The 17,347-nt window shown below is 40.8% G+C and overlaps 1 protein-coding gene across 3 annotated transcripts in view; it reads right to left on the bottom strand.

Annotated features, from left to right (window-relative positions):
• Positions 1-17,347, bottom strand: part of SMOC1 (SPARC related modular calcium binding 1) — an 88,317-nt gene that overhangs the window by 70,124 nt on the left and 846 nt on the right. The window lies entirely within an intron of this gene.

Genomic DNA, 17,347 nt, shown 5'->3' on the forward strand with positions numbered 1-17,347 from the left:
ATTGCAGCAATGAGAGAATTGCTATGCTATGTACAGTAGCTCAAAGTCCACAGAGCAAAAATACATAGGAAAAACTCATTTCAGCATAGCTCATGTTTCTAATGACAGAATATATGTGCTTTGCTTTTGTTTGATACATAAATAAATTCTTAAGTAGAATTAGTGTAACTTACTATAGTTATCATCATTCACAGATGTCTTGCTGACCATAGAAACATAGAAGTCTGACGGCAGAAAAAGACCCCATGGTCCATCTAGTCTGCCCTTATACTATTTTCTGTATTTTATCTTAGGATGGATATAGATATGGATGGACCATAGATATGGTATTTCTAAACATGATAATTGCTGGCAACACAGACAGTCTTATTGAGAACAACAGGCATAATCAAGCATTTGCCACAGCAAGAGCTTATTATTATTATTATTATTATTATTATTATTATTATTATTATTAATCAGCTTTCTATGCCGCCCTTCTCGAGGCGACTCAGGGCAACATATACCACCTGGGCTGGGAGTGGAAAAAAATCAGGTTTCACACATGTTCATGTCCCACAAATGATCCAAAGCTCTTATCTTGACAGCATAATGTATGATGCACTTATGATATCCTTAATTTTAAATAGGGCATATGCTGGTCTCTTGGTCAAGTACTACAGATTAGAATATTTTAGAGAGTGACATAAGAGGTCCAACCCATTTATTTATTTATTTATTGTTTGTTTGTTTGTTTATTTATTTATTTATTTATTAGATTTCTATGCCGCCCTTCTCAAAGCGACTCAGGGCGGCATACAACATTAAATATAACAATATATAAGAAATCTAAATAACTATATAAAATTATGAAAATTTACTAAAAAATATTTTAAAAGACCCCATGTACACTCACACGCATTCATCCAGTCATTACTCTTTACTCATGGCCCTCATGCCCACCGGCAGAGGTAGGTTTTTAAAACTTTACGAAAGACCAGGAGGGAGGGGGCGGTATGTATCTCCAGTGGGAATTTTTTCCAGAGGGCCAGGGCCAACACAGAGAAGGCTCTTCCCCTAGGCCCCATCAGTTGACATTGTCTGGCTGATGGGACCTGGAGAAAACCAACTATGAAGACCTAACTGGCCACTGGGATACATGAGACATTTTGCAAACCTACCCCTAGTATCTGTGTTGATTACATGTGTACTTCTTACAAAAGGGCTATGCAGTCAACTTGTTCCTGAGTTCCTGTTTATTTGCTCAAAGCCTGTGCATTTTGTATTAAAAATAGCCATCTTGCTCACATACCTTTGACAACTCAAAGCAATATTTATTTTTTTAAATGACAAAAGGAGTTATAACACAGCATAGTCAAAAGTCAAATAAATGGCAGCCTTCCAGAAAGGTTACATTAAATAAGTTTAACAAATGATATTAAATTTCCTAGCAGCCAGTTTCTGTATTAAAAAAAAGAAAGAAAATAGAATTCTGTATTGGCCATGTGTGATTGGACACACAAGGAATTTCTCTTTGGTGCATATGATGCTCCCCATGTACATAAAAAGACAAGATATGTTTGAGGTACAACACTTAATGATAGACATAGGGTACAAATAAGCAATCAAATCACACTGGGAAACAATATAAATCATAAGGATACAAGCAGCAAAGTCCTGCACTCATAAGTGGGAGGAGATGGGTGATAGGAACGATGAGAAGATTAATACTAAAAATAATGCAGCCTTAGTGAGCAGTTTGACAGTGTTGAAGGAATTATTTGTTTGGCATTCGGTTGGGGGGGGCGACTATTGTTGAGTTGTTCTGGTATGCAGTGCTCTATAGCGTTGTTTTGAGGGTAGGAGTTGAAACAATTTATGTCCAGGATGCGAAGGGTCAGTAAATATTTTCACAGCCTTCTTTCTGACTCCTGCAGTTTACAGATACTCAATGGAAGACAGGTTGGTAGCAACTGTTTTTTCTGCAATTCTAATTATCTTCTGAAGTCCCATGTCTGTCTTATTGGGTTGCAGAACCAAACCAGACAGTTATAGAGCTGCAGATGACAGACTCGGTGATTCCTCTGTAGAAAAGTAACTAGTTGATCTAGTCTTAGGCTAGTAATGGCATTGTAAAGGGTTGAATGTATGGGTTCAGTGTAACATTCGTTTAGGATCCAGTTTATATGTGGAAGGTTTAAGTCTCCAAGGAATATAAGAGGATGAGAGTGGGAGTTTGCCCACGTTAGTAGTGAGGTTAGTTTGTTCGTGTGTATAATATCATAATCTGGAGCTCTATAACATAGAAAGAAGCGAAGTGTGGTATCTAAAGTCAGTTCACAGATGATGGTTTCAGGAAGATAAAGTTCTTGTTTAACTTGCACTTTTTTTTAAGGTTGAGTGATTTTTTTGTAGAAGATTGCAACACCACCTCCTCTGCGGGATTCACGGTCAGAATGGTAAACTTGATAGTCACTTACTGTGATAACGGAGTTGGGGAGGGATTTATTTAACCATGTTTCACAGATAAATATGATGTCGAATTTAGCAATTTGTAGTAATCTTGCACTTTTTTTTTCTGGGATCACCATTGTGAACCCAGTGGGATGGGGTCATTTGTAAAAAAAATGCACACAAAATACTAATATATTTAAAAAGGACTTCACTACAATGTGCTAGCAAAAGGATATGCTGCTTTTCTCTGCCAGGTTTGGAAACTTAAAATGCTAAAGGGTCCTGATTGCATCCACCCAAGATTTTTTTTTTTAAGTATTTCTGTGAGAGATCGCTGACCACCTAAACAGGAAATTTGTCCTTTAGATCAAGCCAGTGCTTAGAAAACTGGAATACTGCCAAGGTGACACTATTTTTTAAAAAATATATTTAGTGGTGATTGAGAAAATTACAGATAGATAGGTTAACATTTATCAAAATAATAAATAACCAAGCACTACAAAAAATGAACCTGGCTGAAGGAAAATTGCCATAGATCTTGGAAAAATAAATCCTGCTTCACTATCTGTTAGACTTTGAGAGTGTCAACAAATGATCCAAAGGATCCAAAGGATTTGTGAACGAAAATGGTCTTGTCACCATTTCAAAAAGCCGTTGACAAGTTCGTAACCAAAGAGTCTTAATAAATGTAACTATCATGTGATAAGAGAGCCTGCAATTCTGTAATTAAAAAAGGAAAAGCAAATAAATTAACTATGTTCCCATAGGAAAGAAGGAAGAAAATGAAGTCCGTAACAATCTCTTTTGAAACAGATGTGACGTATTGGTTTATAGATTCGGTGTCGAGCTGGCTCATTCTGGAGAATTGATGCCGGAATACGATGGCCGGTTTGGTGGGCTTAAAATGGGCGGTGAGCTTGGACTTCAAGGCGTCCCAAGCCACGGAGTTCGCCGGCAACGGGTCTGTCAGCGTCTGGGCAAGATCGTATATTTCAGAGCCACAATAATTAAGGAAAATGGCTCTCTTCCTGTCACTGTCAGCGTTTTTCATTCCCGCAGCTTCCAGGAAGATGTCGAATTTTGATAAGTAGTTGTCCCAGGTGGACTTTTCTGGGTCGAAGAAGTCAGGAGCTCTTCCGACAGGCAGGTTATCCATGGTGGGAGATCGTAGGTTCAACCGTCCGACGTCGCCAGTGAAAAGTCTGAGGCAGTCGGTTCCAAAGAGTTTCTTTATTTGGTTCAGCTCTTATCGGAAAGTGACTTCAGCAGGGAACGCGTCTGGTTTTACACAGAGCCAGATGCTCCTTTTATACTCTTTAACTTCCCGCCGAAACCCAACTGTCAAATCTCAACCAATCAGAGACGCTCAACACAAATTCAACTATTTACAATGCTTCATGCATATTTAACAAGATGGTTTTCAACTTGTTCATAAATGCTCTTAACTTAGGAGAAAGTAGTAGGGCTGGCCACTGTTGGAGAAAACCAGACTGCAGAGAAAATTGTTACTGTGAAGAACTCCAAAAAGAATTTCTGTAATATGAATGGTCAACCAAATGGCAAGTAAGGTTCAATTATTTGTATGAAATTCGTGCTAAAGTGTAAAGCTCTGTTTGTGACATGCCAAGGATGTTGGCCCTGCTGCTGGTACTGTTTGTTACTGAGGAGTCAGAATCTGAAATACACCTGAGAAGACAGCGTTTATCACAAATATTGAAGCCAGAAGAATTCCAAACTGCAACAGGAAATGACCTATCACTAGTTAACATTTGTTTGCAGAGAGTAAATCCCAATTCGTTGTTATTCCAAACAGAACAAAGCATTGTCTGCATTAAAGCTAGGACTTTCTAGTATTCACAGGTTAATTAATCTTACATTAAATGAAATGAATAAGCAGTTATTCAGAAATCATAGAAACATAGAAGATTGATGGCAGAAAAAGACCTTGTGGTCCATCTAGTCTGCCCTTATACTATTTCATGTACAGTGATACCTCGTCTTACGAATGCCCCTTCATACGAACTTTTCGTGATACGAACCCAGGGTTTACGATTTGTTTGCCTTCACTTAAGAACCATTTTCGTTTTACGAACCCGAGCCTGGGTGCATGGGCTCTCTTACTGCGCATGCGCTCTCGTACTGCGCATGCGCTCTCGTACTGCGCGTGCGCTCTCATACTGCGCGTGCGCTCTCGTACTGTGCGTGCGCTCTCTGACTGCCGCAGGGATTTGCCATTTGATTACAGCCCCCGTCGGGATTCAGCACTTTGAGCGCTTCCGGAACCCCCGCCCCGCCCCTCTCACACCCCCTTCGCTGGGAGCGCTTCGTCCACAGCTGTTAGCAAAGGGGCTGCAGGAGTGGTGGGGCGGGCATTCCGGAAGCACTCGGAGAAAGCACTCCCAACGAAGCAGCTGCAAGAGCCCTTTCTCTGAGCACTTTGGGAATGCCTGGCATGCCTCTCCTGCAGCCCCTTTGCTGACAGCCCTGGATGAAAGCGCTCCCAGTGAAGGGGCTGCGAGAGGGGCGGGGCAGGTGTTCCCAAAGCGCTTGGAGAAAACCCTCTCACAGCCCCTTCACTGGGAGCGCTTTCACCAAGCCAGCCCCTTTGCAGCCGCCCGTCTGCTCCAGCCCCGCCCCACCCAAAGGGTGGGGCTGCCATGTCCCGGCGGATTCCATCCCTCTTGCCAGGACAAGAGGATAGTGGCGGCGGCGGCGGTTTCCCTTTCAGAAGCAGCAGCAGCATCTGTAATGTCACATCCACCACCACCCCCGCTACCACCCACCCCAGAACAAGGATCCAAATGCTGGCAGTAATGGGAAAAAGGGTGAGTTTTGGGCTTGCACGCATTATTTGCTTTTTCATTGATTCCTATGGGAAACATTGTTTCATCTTACGAACCTTTCACCCTGTGAACCTCATCCTGGAACCAAATAGGTTCGTAAAATGAGGTATTACTGTACTTTGTTATGCTTTACTTGCAGTAGGAGTTAAAACTTCTATAAAGCTTGATTTATCACCCTAGAGGAGTTAGCATTTTTATTACTATCTCTATCAGTAAAGTACCTTGTTTCCTTGGTGAAAAATATGGAAAGGACAAAAAAGAGATTTCCCAGAACTTACCTATCTAATGAGTACACTACAATGCAGTAAAAAAAAAAATTATGGTATCACATCACGCCATCACTGCACAGAACTGCTTTGTTCGATATCTCTATACTTGGAAAGGATTTGTGATATAAAAAGCTATAAATCACATCTCTAGATATATCAAGACATACAGTTCAAAACAACCACCCATTCTGTTAAGCAGCAAACAGACAATGATTACAGATAAAACTTCTAGCAAAATACAGTGGTACCTCTGCTTAAGAACTTAATTCGTTCTGTGACCACGTTCTTAAGTAGAAACATTCTTACGTAGAAGCAATTTTTCACATAGGAATCAATGTAAAAGCAAATAATGCAGGCAAACTAATTAGGAAAGAAATAAAAGCTCGGAATTTGGGTGAGAGGAAGAGGAGGAAGAGGAGGACAGTCGCTGCTGAAGGAAGAAGGTGAGGTGAAGGGAATCAAAAAAATCCAAAACTTTAAGGTTAAAAAAAAAAGAGGGACTCTGAGGCACCCAGATATAGGAAAACGCTCTGTTTGCTCTGGGCTGCCCAGAGAGAAGGAAGCGTTTCTTTTCTCTGAGCACTGGCAGAGGTTTATTCCCTCTCCAAGTGCCCAGAGAAAGGAAAATGCTTTGTTCGCTCTAGACTGCCAAAGACTATTTAAGCACCACCGAAAGGCTCCTCTAGCAGCCCAGAAAAGGCTCAGGTGGCCGGGATTAAAGGGGGAATGGCAGGAAACTGGCCGGGCCTTCGTGCCGCTCTCAAATTTCCTGGGAAATTTTTCTGGGCTTGGGTTCTTAAGTAGAAAATGGTTCTTAAGAAGGGGCAAAAAAATATTGAACACTCGGTTCTTATCTAGAAAAGTTCTTAAGTAGAGGCGTTCTTAAGTAGAGGTACCACTGTATAATCTTGTACAGACCAGTTTTAGACATAGCCCTGGGCCATTTATGGTTTGCATTAAAATTCTGACTTGCACATAATTAAGCAAAGATGAAATTATCATAAGAAACAAGCACAGATAGTCCTTGTCTTACAATCATTCCTTTAGTACAGTGGTTCTCAACTTTTCTATGCCACAACCTCTTAATACAGTTCTTCATGTTGTGGTGACCAGCAACCATAAGTCTAGCGCCAATTCTCCCAACAGAGCTTTAAGCTGATTGGCAGCAAGGTCAGAGGGACACCCCCTCTGTAAATGCCTGATTGGTCAGATTGTAAAAATAAGTTCCAAGGCGCCAGAATAGAAGCTTTAGTTCATAATACCATGGGAAATTTGTCTTTTCCCATGGTCTTAGGCGACCCCTGTGAAACGGTCATTCGACCCCCAAAAAGGGTCCCGACCCCCAGGTTGAGAACCACTGGTTTAGTGACTGTTCAAAGTTATAACGGCACTGGAAAAAGTGACTCATGACAGTTTTTCACACTTACAACTTTTGCAGCACCCCAGTGGTCAGGCCAGAGGTGGGTTCCTCCTGGTTCAGACTGGTTTGCCCAAACCGGTGGTGATCCGCTGGTGATGTCACAGACCTGGTTCTGTCAGTGCCAATCCATGGGTTTCCCATCTTTTTTTAAGTTGAGTCTCCAGCATTGCGCATGCATCGCTATCTTGTTTTTTACTTTTTTAAAATCATTTTTTTCTTTTGCATGTGCACGAAGGAAGTGAACTGGCAACGAGGTAAATTAGAACCCACCCCTGGGTCACGCAATCAAAATTTGGATGCTTGGCACCTGGCATGTATTTAGTAGGGTTGCAGGGTCCTGTGATCACCTTTTGTGACCTTCTGATAAACAATGTCAGTGGGGAAACCAGATTCACTTAACAACCATGTTGTTAACTTCAGTGGTTCACTTAACTGCTGCAACTTTAACTTAAACTTCATAAAATGGAGGGAAACTCACTTAACAATGGTCTTGCTTAGCAACAGAAATGTGGACATAAGTGGAGGACTACCTGTATATCAGAGAAGAAATTATCAAAACATCTATCTCTTGAGTGATGGTTGCCTTTGTGACTTTGCAGGGGGGGGGGTGTTCATTGCTGTAACTTGCTCCAAATAAGTTTCTTTCAAGCCCTAACTAGGTGATAACAATGTTCCCAGCTCTTACCGGCTTGCAATCTCTTTCATTGTTACTCTCTGCAAAGGATGTTTTCCAAGCCCTAAGTTGTTGCAGGGCTTTTTCGATTGCTCTACTTGCTCCGAATGTTTCTTCCCAGGTGCTAATGATGTCCCCAGCTTTCACTGGCTTGCAAGCTCTTTCATTGTTACTGTCCCCAAATAAGGGTTTTTTTAAAGCCCTAACCTGGGAATAAAATAATGTGCTGGCTAAGGACACTAGCCAGATGAATATTCTTTTCTTTTCCCTATTTTCCTCTATTCTCCACTATTTTCCCTATTCTTCACTATACAGTGGAACCCCGACATAAGAGCTGCTCTACTTAAGAGCAACTCGAGATAAGAGCTGGGAGGGGAGAGATATTTTTGTTCTACTTACAAGCCCAAATTCGAGATACAAGCGCCAAGGAGCTGTCTCCTGAAGCCAAACGCTAACTTCCGCGTTCGGCTTCAGGAGACAGCTGCGAAGCGGCGCGCGTGTTTTAAAAGGTTGTAGCCGGCCTGGGGGGCTCGGGGGGGTGCTTGCAGCTTTCTTTCTTGCTCTTTTTCTTTCTCTCTTTTACCTTCCCTTCTATTTCTTCTTTTCTTTCTCCTTCCCACCTTCTTCCCTCCCTCCCTCCCTTCACTCATTCCTCTCTTACTCTCCCCTTTCATAAGTTTCCTTGCTTCCTTCCTCTGTTCCTGTCCCTTCCCCCTTTCTTTCTTTCTTTCTTTCTTTCTTGCTCTTTTTCTTTCTCTCTTTTACCTTCCCTTCCTCTATTTCTTCTTTTCTTTCTCCTTCCCACCTTCTTCCCTCCCTCCCTCCCTTCACTCATTCCTCTCTTACTCTCCCCTTTCATAAGTTCCCTTGCTTCCTTCCTCTGTTCCTGTCCCTTCCCTCTTTCCTTCCTTCCTTCCCACCCTCCGTCCATTCATTCACCCATTCCTCTCTTGATCGCTTAAAGCCGGTCCCTGGTGCAAAAAGGGTTGGGGACCTCTGTCCTACAGGATTGGGTGGCAGAGAAGTTGAACATATGTAAATTTAAAAGTTTAAGAAAGTTTACAAGTTAAGTGAAAGAAACTTCATTATTCATTTATATGTACATGTACATTTCTTCATTAAAAACATGTCTTTCTGCATAATTTAGACTAACTTTGTGAGTTTTTTGAGGGCTGGAACCAATTAAAATTATTTACATTAATTCCTATGGGGAAAAGTCGTTCGAGATAAGAGCTGCTCGACTTAAGAGCCCAGGTCCGGAACGAATTAAACTCGTATCTCGAGGTACCACTGTATTTTGGTGCGTCTTATACTCTGAAAAATACGGTATATCCATATGTAACTAAAGCAGTTGCAAAGTTTTCTATATCACTATTAAGATGAGATGCCCAGTTCTGGCTTTGTAAATTCGTCAACAGTGTTAGCCTGATTTTGTTTATTAACACTGAGATCATGTGGTGGATTTATCTGCATTGCATTTCAATTGTATTTATTGATTGACCGATGGCTGCAATAAACTTGCTGCTGTGAAGAATGTTCTGTCCTTTAGATGTTGTTGAAAACACAATCATCAGTGACTCACAGCCAAATGGTAAGAATATAAAAAAATATCTTCAAGGATGAGCAAGAGCACCAAATTGGTTACAAACATATGACATTGGTTTTGAGGTCTTGAAACAAATTCAGAGAAATCTGAAACAAGATACATCATTTCTGCAAAATCAGAAGACAACAATTCCACCATCCAATGCATTCAAGCGAGGAAGTTCAGAACAAAGTGAAGAACATGCCCAAATAATACCTATTTTAAAATATTTTAAAGAATCAGACATGGCTTGATAATATAATTACTCATGCACATGAATCAATCTACTCTCTCAGGATGTACTATATGTTTGTGGAGCTCAATATGACACAAGACACCCCAACCCACTCCCAAACTTCAGAAAGTAGAATTTCTGCTATTTGAATCACACAATGTGGCCTGACTAGCTCCCCCCTGAGATTAGGATTGCCCCCACCCTCCCTGCCTTTCGTAAACTCCTTAAGACCCACCTTTGCCGTCAGGCATGGGGGAACTAAAAAACCTCCCCCTTGCCCATGTTGTTTTGTTGATTGATTGACTGTGTGCCTGTTTTTTATATATACTGTTTTTTATGAGATTATTAATTTCAATTGGAACTGGATGGGTGGGCATTGGATTTGGTATTGTGTACTGTACTGTTTTTTATTATTGTTGTGAGCCGCCCCGAGTTTGCGGAGAGGGGCGGCATATAAATCCAATAAACCTAAACCTAAACCTAACCTAACTAATAACAGCATTCATGACATACTCAAAATCTGTATGGAAGAAGTGACAGGGCTATTTCCAGTGAAGTAAGTGTTGCATTGCTTGCTGTGACCATTTGCTATGAATAGTATTTGGATGCAGTTTTCCTATACTGTAGTGTTTTTCTTTCCATGTACCCTTCCTACATTCTAATCTCTTTAGAAATTATGATCAAATGATCTTTTAAAATTTCATGGGGAGGGCACAAAAAGAGTAGCCAAACAGAAATCCAGCAAGCCAAATTGAGGCACAAAAAGAATGGGAAAGACAAATGAATCCAAGTGGGATTAATTATATCAGGTTTTCATTTTTCCTTATTGATTGACATAAAGCTGGAGTTCCTTGTATTCTTTTCCAGAAACTGTTAAAATTATCAGAGAGTGAAACATCTGGGTCTTCTGTCTGGTGACTCTGCCTAATTCGGCACCATTCTTGTGTCACCATTCATTCTTATCATATCCATTCAACACATTCAACAGCTTGACGTTAAAAAAAAAAAGTTGTTTGCTTGCAAACAGTTTGCACCATTTTAATATGCTGCTGCTGCATAGTTTCTTTAAAACTCAGAGTAATCAACATGAAAACTAAACAAGGAGAGAAGTAACTTAGAACTAAGGAGAAATTTCCTGAGAGTTAGAACAATTAATCAGTGGAACAGCTTGCCCTCAGAAGTTGTGAATGCTCCAACACTGGAAGTTTTTAAGATGATGTTGGATAACCATTTGTGTGAAGTGGTGTAGGGTTTCCTGCCTAAGCAGGGGGGGTTGGACTAGAACAGTGGTCCCCAACGTTTTTTCCACCAGGGACCAGTTTCAGCAAGACAATTTTTCTATGGCCCAGTGGGGGCGGAAAGGGGTGTGGTTGGGGGCAGGATTAAGCATGGGGGTGCTGGTCCTTCCCGCCCCTCTTTCCCGCCATCGTCCTGTGGCCGGCAGAACCTGCCTCCCAAGCCCTCTTGCCCAGTGGGAGCTAAGCGCTGGAGAGAGGGGGTCAGGCTGGCCCTCCTGCCTCCCCCCAGCCAAAAACGCAAAAGCGCCCCGCGGCAGAAGCCAAAAGAGGCTTGAGCCTCTCAGTCCTTCCCGCTCCTCTGTCCCGTCCATCGTCCTGTGGCCGGCAGAACCTGCCTCCCGAGGCCTCTTGCCCGGTGGGAGGCGAAGCGCTGGAGAGAGGGGGTGGCGGCATGAGAGACGGTAGCTGCTGACTCCACGGACCGGTGCAACATGCCCCACGGCCCGGTACTGGTCCGCGGCCCGGTGGTTGGGGACCCCTGGACTAGAAGACCTCCAAGTTCCCTTCCAACTTTGTTGCTGTTGTTGTATTATTATTATTATTATTATTATTATTATTATTATTATTATTATTATGTCAATACAACACAGCAAACGAGATCACTATGCTGGACTTCGTATTTCATCCCAAGCACCTAGGACTGCGTGATGTAGCGGCGAATTATGTGTGCCGATTGCAGTAAAGCAGCCTTTTGCAATTGACAGATGGAGATTTTGTCAATTCCAATGGTTTTCAAATGTCCGCTGAGATCCTTTGGCACTGCGCCCAGCGTGCCAAGTACTGCTGGGACCACTTTCATTTGCTTATTCCAGAGTTGTTGCAGTCGTTGTTGTTGTTGTTGTTATTATTATTATTATTATTAATATTAATATTATTATTATTATTTTCTGATGTAGCGGCGAATTATGTTTGCCAATCTCAGTAAAGCAGCCTTTTGCAATTGACAGATGGAGACAATGTTCCATCTAATTTTTTTCGGTGTGGGCAGAAAAGTATAGTGTCTGAGCAACAGTCCCTTTGGGACTGGGCGGCATAGAAAAATAAATAAATAAATAAATAAATAAATAAATAAATAAATAAATAAATAAATAAATAAATAAATAAGAAAAAAATTCCTTTTTTATTAAAAGAAATTAATAATAAAACAAAACCAAAATCTATTACTATTATTATCTTCTCTTTTTCCATCCCTGTCTCCTCCTCCCTTGTGTGTGTGTGTGTGTGAACTCTTGAACCATTTCCAATTAGAGGTGAGGTATTGGAAATTGTTCTAGAGTTCACACACACACACACACACACACACACACACAAACGGCTGGGTTTTTTTTTCTCTGTTATTATTTGGGTGCTTTTTACCATATGCTTTAAATCAAGAGTCATTTCTCTCTCTATCTCTCTCCCCCTCTTGCTCTCGCTCTCTCTTTCTCTCTCTCTATTGCTTTCTTTCTCTCTCACTCTTTCTTTCTTTCTATCTCTTTCTTTCTTTCTCTTCTCTCTCTTGCTAGCTCTCTCTCCCCCCCTTTCATCTCTCTCTCTCGTTCTCTCTTGTTTTCTTTCTCTCTCTCTATTGCTTTCTTTCTCTTCTCTCTCTTGCTATCTCTCTCTCCCCCCCTTTCATCTCGCTCTCTCTTTCTCTCTTGTTTTCTTTCTCTCTATTTCTTTCTTTCTCTTCTCTCTCTTGCTATCTCTCTCTCCACCCCTTTCTCTCTCTCTCTTAGCAGCGGCATTGGGCAGTAGCCGTGGGGCAGCGGCAGGGTGATCAGCTGTGAGGCAGAGCTCCGGAACTGAAGCACCGACGGCGAGGGGGCTGCGACTCCGAGAGCGCTTTCTCCGAGCGCTTCAGGAACGCCTGCCTGCCTCTACTGCAGCCCCCTTGCTGGAAGTCTGGGACGAAAGCGCTCCCAGCGAAGGGGCTGCGAGAGGGGCGGGGCGGGTATTCCCAAAGCCTGCGGAGAAAGCCCTCTCTCGCAGCCCCCTGGCTGGCAGCGCTTTCGTCCCGCAGCCACCACCACCGTGAGAGAACTCGCGCCCCAAGGCAGGAGGCGGCGGAGGAGGAGAGGAGGCGGATCGGGTGGGCGGGGGGCAGGGCGGAGAAGCCAGGGGGGCGTTTGGCCGGAGGCACCGTGGGGAGGCAGGGGCGGCCGCGGCTCCCTTTCCTCCTACTGCCGCACCTCCCCGCACCCCCCCCCCGCGGGCTGGCAGGGGGATGGGGAGCGCGCGCCCATGAAAAAGGCGGGGTATTTTGGGGGGCGCACGCGTGCACGCATGCAGCTTTCAGGGAACGGTGGATGGAGATTTTGTCAATTCCGATGGTTTTCAAATGTCCGCTGAGATCCTTTGGTACTGCGCCCAGCGTGCCAAGTACCACTGGGACCACTTTCACTGGCTTATGCCAGAGTTGTTGCAGTTGTTGTTGTTGTTGTTGTTGTTGTTGTTGTTGTTGTTGTTATTATTATTATTATTATTATTATTATTATTATAATAAAAGTATTTGGCTTTAGGGTAAACTGCCTGTGCTTGTCTAAAAAATAAACAAAAAAAATTTTCCTGGCAACATTAATGATGTTGTCTAACCTAAAGGACTCCCAGAATAGATATGTTTTAGACAAACTCCATATTTCATTCATAGCATCTATGGGGACTCCGTATAATTTCTCCTCATACTAGAAATCCTCCTGTTTCCCCTTTGTTTTCTTCTTACAAAACATTGAAGAGGGAACAATAGAATACTTGTGTGATGTCCTTTAGGTGACAGCACTAGGAATCAGCTAGCTGAAGCTTCATTTACTTTAATGTTAACTAGAATGAAATTTACACAATAACAATAGCACCTACACTTTTATACTGCTTCACAGTGCTTTACAGTCCTCTCTAAGCAGTTTACAGAGCCAGCAAATTGTCCCCAACAATCTGAGTCCTCATTTTACCAACCTTGGAAGGATGGTAGGCTGAGTCAATCTTGAGCCTGGTGAGATTCGAACTACTGAATTGCAGTCTGCTGGCAGTCAGAAGGAGCCTGCAGTACTACTTTCTAACCACTGCGCCAACATGGCTCATAAACTGAAATCCTAAAGTTACTCGCATACTCCCAAAGCCATAAGCTCAGTGTTTAGTGTTCCTCCAAACTTAAGCAGTAATAACAACTGAATTTAATTTAATGCAAATTAAAATTTTACTTTAGTCCAATTTGTTACATTCTGTTTACCCTGCTTGGTTATTTACATGTGGTTATTTACATATGGCTTTGATGTACCAACAGTAACCAACCAACAGGCTTCTGAGGTTCTTAATATTATTACACTAATTTCATTGGATATATAAGAGGTATATATAAGAGGTATCGAAATCCCCAATGCAGCTTGGATTTTCAATGTACTGGTTTAATTCAATTCAAAAGGAAGCTTGAGTATTTTCATAGAGAAAGTGACAAAGTGGCTTGATGCTCAAAACCTTGAGGTCCATTTTCTGTACCGCTCACCCCAAACATCTCAGGAGAACGGGTTTGTAATTCTCAACCCCCATAAGGTAAAGGTAGGATGGAAGGTCAAAAATACCCCTTCTCAGTGGGGTGTATCTACATTTGTAATAGTCCTGTCCTCCCCCGTCTTCCCCACCCCACATTTGTAATAGTCCTCCCCCACTTCTTCTCCACCTCAATTATATCTGATCCCATTCTGCTTAGTTTTCAACAAACATTTTTTGGGTAACCCTAGAAAAATATACTGCTCAAAAAAATAAAGGGAACTCTCAAATAACACATCCTAGATCTGAATGAATGAAATATTCTCATTGAATACTTTGTTCTGTACAACTATTCCATTTGCACAACAGCATGTGAAATTGATTGTCAATCAGTGTTGCTTCCTAAGTGGACAGTTTGATTTCACAGAAGTTTGACTTACTTGGAGTTATATTCTGTTGTTTAAGTGTTCCCTTTTTTTTGAGCAGTGTATATTTGTGCCATTAAATTGAATGTGTGGCATTGCTTCTTTTTATCTTTTATAATGGATCTTTCACTTTTTTCTATGTACAGTATATTTTTTTGATTGCAGCACAGTTCAAATTCAGTAAATGAATATATATTTTAAAAGAATATTTTCTCAAAGCCCCTCCCCTTATACACACAGACACACATAATTTTTTTCTATACTTAATGGGACAACAAAATCCAAAAATACCTGATTCATCCTAAAGTTGGATTTTAACATCTCATAATTCAAAATATTTTTTATTTTAATTAGATTTAAAACAGAAAAAGTACTACTCTTTTGATTAAGTAGGGTGTTTGGAGATACAACATGCAACTTTTCATCAGCTTATTCATTAATTGGGGAATCAATCTTTTTTTCCCCCTTTCTTAGTTCATATCCATAGAAAACAATAACAGGTAATGTCACAATTTTTGGCATTTTGGAATACTTTCACAATTTCTAGTTCAATTGCAAGCACTAATCTGGATTTCCAAGCCTAAATTATGGCAATTCTGCTAATTTTCTGTGCTCCATTGCTCTTTCCATTATAAGAAATAAAACCCTGGAAGCAATTTCTTAAGAAAGTGTAGTTTAGCAAAGAAGATAGTGGCTTAACTTTTTTATCACCATAAAAAGGACTACAATGAATTATTCAAATAGTGTTTTGTTATGCAGATAGAAGCATAAAGCATTGCATCAGGAGAATACTGACAGCTTTATTGGCAGAACCTAATCAGCAGGATAAAAGGGTATCGGACAGAATAAGCCCCTTTCACTTTCAATGTGCTAACAAACTAATGGGCAGAAAACAAAACCCACCATACTTTTCAAACAAATCACTTGGGATGGAATTTGAAGACAGAATTTATGAGTTAAACATCATTAAATACAGAGTTGTACACTGAAGAGGAAACAAGTAAGCATTTTAAAGGACATAGATCTTCCTCAACAAAGATGGAAGGAAAATATTAGCTGTGACCCAGCTAGGAAAAGACATATTAACGTCCTATCTGAAAGGGGTTTGTTTTTGTTGAAGCCATGTGGAAAGGAGGTGACAAATCAGCAGCTGCCTTTCAATGACCTCTTCAATCTCTTGAAATAGCTTTTAAACTTTTTAAAGGATATAGCATAGGGAGCAATTAGAGAGGCTTGTAAAGCCAAGTACTGTACATTAAAAACTTTACTTGGTTTTAATTTGATAGACAAGCTTGTGCAGTTTATATAGGCCAACATCCATGTGTTTTACTTCTCAGATCAACTGTTCCTAATTAAGCCCTTCAGATACCACCATTTGGGGGTCCAAGCACAGATTCTATACATGCTCTCAACTCTTGAAAGGCAGCTGCCATTATCTTACATGGCTTAAATTGGTATGCTGTAAAACTTTAGGTAATACCTCCTTTGTGCAGACTTAAATAGAAACCCCAAATTTCTTCTGCCTTTGGAATACTTGACTAAGGATTTATGACATGCACTGGATTCAATCTACCACATTTTAACTATTGTTACACATCTGGTCATAAAAGGGGCTAAAAGGTATAGCTAGACAGGATACTTTTTCTTTCCTCCTTAGAACACATCAAACATTCTTACAATGACAGATGTTTGTGTGGCCTTCTAGCTTTCATTCAGTGATGCTTACCACAATGCATGGCCACTGAATTCTTTAAATCTCTGCCTGCCTTCTCAGCAGCAACTTCAGTTCATGAAAAACTCTACAAACTTGAATTAGATACTAGAATTAACACATATATGCATATCCAGCAGCAGGGTTAAATAAGCAGAAGGCACTTTTATCAGCTTTAGTACTAAAGTATATTTTTAAGGAGCTGGAAGGAAAAAAACCTAATAACCCAAACTTAACACATACTGCTAAAAAAATAAATAAAGGGTACACTCAAATAACACATCCTAGATCTGAATGAATGAAATATTCTCATTGAATACTTTGTTCTGTACAAAGTTGAATGTGCACAACAGCATGTGAAATTGATTGTCAATGAGTGTTGCTTCCTAAGTGGACAGTTTGATTTCACGGAAGTTTCATTTACTTGGAGTTATATTGTGTTGTTTAAGTGTTCCCTTTATTTTTTGAGCAGTGTAGATAGGCCAATTCTATACATCATAGAAGCAGCAAAAAAAAAAGTAGTCTAAAAACACCTTTTCAGACTAACACCTTTTATTGAAAGGTACAAGTCTTGTGAACTACAAACTCACTTCATTACATGCTATTCTATCCATGTTTCTTTGAAATAAATTCTATTTAGTTCAAATTTTGCTTTAAAGTACAGGGCTGCTAGCTGTAAAAGTAGATTACACTGCTCTTTTTAAAAAAAAACTTTCTGGAAGAGAAACATTTAAATTTAATTTAGCCATTCCTTCTATCATAAATTAAAACACAGACTTTTTTCCACCAAGCCTAAAAGGCATCAGAGTGATTGGGGAGAAAGGTTAATTTTTAAACTAACATTTATTTAATCCTCATTTGGAAAATAAAGCCAAGTCCTAGTGATTTGTTTAGACTGCATGGTAATTCTTTGTCCCATGTAAATTTAACAAGAGAATGCTAAAATTTAACCCCACCATATGTTCCTTCATAACAGATCTTTGGTCCCTCAAA

This window comes from Erythrolamprus reginae, chromosome 1 (assembly GCF_031021105.1).
Source record: "Erythrolamprus reginae isolate rEryReg1 chromosome 1, rEryReg1.hap1, whole genome shotgun sequence".
Taxonomy (NCBI): Eukaryota; Metazoa; Chordata; class Lepidosauria; order Squamata; family Dipsadidae; genus Erythrolamprus; species Erythrolamprus reginae.